Here is a 3,733-nt window from a genome sequence, read left to right on the forward strand (position 1 = left end):
AAAAACAAACCCAGCTGCTTATAAAGGAAAAGCTTCAAACGTTGGCCCTTCCTGTACGAGCGGCTTCAGGCACATTTGTAACAATATTGTGAACAGGAAGACTACATTTTATCCTTTTAAAAGAAACTGCTGTTTATACAAAGCTACAGATACAGAATGACTGAGTTCCTGGTTTGTTTCGGTTGGTGCATTGGTGAACAGCCACAGCCTGTAAGTAAATACTCAAGTGATCGTTCTCACATTTGTACAGTAGGACACATTTTAAGCCTCTTACTTGATGCAGAATGAGATAGTAAGCCAACTGAACAGCTGAAGCAACCCGCGAAGAGTAGTCATTTTACATTTTCAAGTGATTCCTCTCTCAGTTAAAGAAGAAAGGGCCAGATTAACACTGATTTTAGTATTTCAGGAGACAGGAGGCTCAGCTCCTGAATGGAAAGCTCTGCTGCCAGCTGACATCATTTAGAAATGAGTGTGCCAGAATTTCTGTACAAAAGCACATTTCATGACATGCATTCAACATATTTTCCTGGCTGGAATCCAGGTCAGAGGGTGTCCCTTTTATGCTCAGGATTTTTACACTGTCTTGTTCCCGCTACAGAAATTAGCAGGAGAGAAACATTCCCATAAGGTTTCCAGGTGTGGAGTCCTGCATGGTAACTAAACATGAGCTTTAAAAACTAAACACCGCCATGTGGGGGGTTTTGTATTTTTATAAAAGGCACATCTTTCTGTCTCAAAGTTTTAAGATAACTGTTGATTTTGCAAGGATTTTTATGTGGTTAAAGGATTTTTATTATGACAAATTTGTACAGTCCTGAGTTTTATAAAGGTGGTAAATATAATGGCACTGGTGCTTTTTTCTTCCTATAGCGAGAAGCACAAAACCTAGTGAAAGTGTGAAAAAGGTATAAAGTATGCTTTGGGCTTAGCTATGATGTTTTCCCTTTTATGTAGCACATCTCTGTAAAATGCTTATTAATGCTGCCCTTGTCAACAGATTGTGACAGGGTGAATTCAAGCCCCTCCAAAGACTGGAAGTTGTAAGTGGTAATCAAACCCCCAAAAAAGGCTAGCAGGCAGGCAAGCATTCAAACCTATCCAGTGAACCATGTGATCAGTTGGAAAGTCTGTATGCATCTTCACCTTTGTAAGGCTTATAAACAGTTGTATGCAAAGCTTCATATTTAGCGTGTTTGAAACTACTTCAGAAAACGTATCCAGGGCCGGTCTTAGCAAGTGCGGGGCCCTATGCAGACCAATTTGATGGGGCCCCACCTTAGCTCCAGGGCCGGCCACCCCTCCCTCCGAGCTCCTGGGCCGCCCCCTCCCCCCTAGGGCCCCCAGCTCTAGGGCTTCTCCCTCCTAGGGCCCCCAGCTCCTAGAATTTCAAGCTAAACATTAGTAATCTGCCGCTTCTAAAGTAAAGATTCTAGCAATTCAGCATTTCACTCAGCCTCTCTCTTTCCTCAAAAGGATCTTATCCAGTAACAATGTTTCCCACAGGCATAGAATGGAGAAAAGTTTTTTTTGATAAAGATCGGAATCTAGGTGAGAGATTGCAAGCTAAGCACACCCACCTTCCTTACATTGCAGCCACCACAGGACTCCAAGGCCCCCCCCCCCCCCCCCCGTCTGAATTTTAAAAGCTACCTCGTCGACGTCTGGTTACAGCGCCGGCAGGTAACAGCAGCAGTCAGGGAAAAGCCTGCTCGACGCTTCAGGAGCCTTCCTTACCCTCGCTCGAGACCAGAGCTGAGTGAGGGAAAGGAAGGCTCCCGAAGTGCCAAGCAGCACCTCGCACGCTTTTCCCTGACTGCTGCTGTTACCTGCCGGCGCTGTAACCTGACGTCGACGAGGTAGCTTTTAAAATTCAGACGGAGGGGGGCCTTGGAGCAGGGAGGGATGGACGTCGGCCTTGGAGCTGGCTGGGCGGGAGGGACGTCGTCGACGCGAGGTAAATTTAAAATTCAGAGGGAGGGAGGGACTGGAGCTCGGGCGGTCAGGGCGGGGCGACTTCAGGCGCGCTGCGCGGGGCCCTATGCGGTCTCCTCGCCCTAAGACCGGCCCTGAACTTATCTACAGAGGAGGAAGTTACTTCACAGTCAAGAATGGCTGCCCTGAGGAGTGAGCTACGAAGAAGGGTCTAAAATCCCCAGTCTGATTTGAGGGGAAAGGGTCAGCAGTGCAGTAGGGAAAAAAAGGGGTTGATGTGTTGGGAGAGCCTGAGGGCAGTGAAATGGCAACACAAAAGAGGCAGTGGGACATATTGCTGGGAGCACCACATGTGCCACAGCCTCCTTGGGGGCTGGGAGGTCTGCTGGAGGCAGAATCGGAGGGGGAGGGCTGGAGGAGGGGGGTTGGGAGGTCTGCTGGAGGCAGAATCGGAGGAGGGGGTTGGGAGGTCTGCTGGAGGCAGAATCGGAGGAGGGGGTTTGGGAGGTCTGCTGGAGGCAGAATCGGAGGAGGGGGTTTGGGAGGTCTGCTGGAGGCAGAATCGGAGGAGGGGGTTTGGGAGGTCTGCTGGAGGCAGATTCGGAGGAGGGAGGGCCCAGTGAAGACTGCTGGTGCGCCAATTGTCACAAAAACCTATATGAAGATATGGATAGTAGAACTGAAAGCCACTGTTGTTTATTAAAGTGACACCAAAGAGACTCGACACAGCGGCTGTGTTTCAATGTCTGTGCACCTGTCTCAGGAATCTGGTATGGCCGATGCACCCTGATGATATACACTGTTCAGCACACCAAGATCTAACTTTTGTGATAAAGAGGTTATTTTGATTTTTATACCATCCGTACTCTTTGATTTTTGTTTTGGATATTTTGGGGGGGAGGGATTTGGGGGTTTTAGGCCTTATTGAGAACCTATTGCTGACTGTTTCTGTATTTTTCTGTTACTGCCAGATATTGTTGTTGCGGTTTCATTCTGTAATATTCACATTTGCTACTGTTCGTAAAATAATGAAATATATTTAAACATAAAAAGCTCACAGAAGAACTCTAGTAGGAAAGCATGGACTGTGGACTACAGTGAATGACTTGGAAAACTGGTCCTGATGCAATAATTTAAGAATGTAGAGTGTCCCCGAGATGAAGAAGTTCAAGAATGCTTCTGAAACTCTTAGGAAAACATATGAGAGTATGGTTTGCAAATGAACTGAATAAGGTTGGGAGTGAAAATTGACATACAGTGTAGCCCACAGACCCATGTAGGAATGACCCCACCCTCCGGGATGTTATAATATGCTTCCACTTCTATGAGGACAGAGTGAAATTGATGGAAAAAGCTAGGCCACAAGGGACTAAATTAGCATACAAGTAAAAATATCTCTTGATCTTTCCCAGATTACTTGGTAACGAAGGAGTGAATTTTGTAAGGTGACTTGTTTTCTGAAATGGGAGGGACTGACATACAAATGGCTCTTCCCTTTTTGAGTTGTTTTATATGACTAAGGGACTTAGAAAAAAAAAGTCACCTTAGTGGAAGAGGCCTCCATAACACCCCAACTAGAAATTGCCTAATTTAGAATCCATAACAACTCCCTAACCGATCACCTGAATTGCGTATTATTCTACAGACCACCCGGCAACTGGAAGGAAAGTCAGCCCACCTTCATGGACTTCATATCAAACAACTGTGTAAATAACAACAACATACTGTTACTAGGCAACATTAACCTTCACCTAGAAGACCCCAACTCCACAAACGCACTTGAATGTAAAGACTTCTA

The sequence above is a fragment of the Microcaecilia unicolor genome, chromosome 1 (genome assembly GCF_901765095.1).
Source record: "Microcaecilia unicolor chromosome 1, aMicUni1.1, whole genome shotgun sequence".
Taxonomy (NCBI): domain Eukaryota; kingdom Metazoa; phylum Chordata; class Amphibia; order Gymnophiona; family Siphonopidae; genus Microcaecilia; species Microcaecilia unicolor.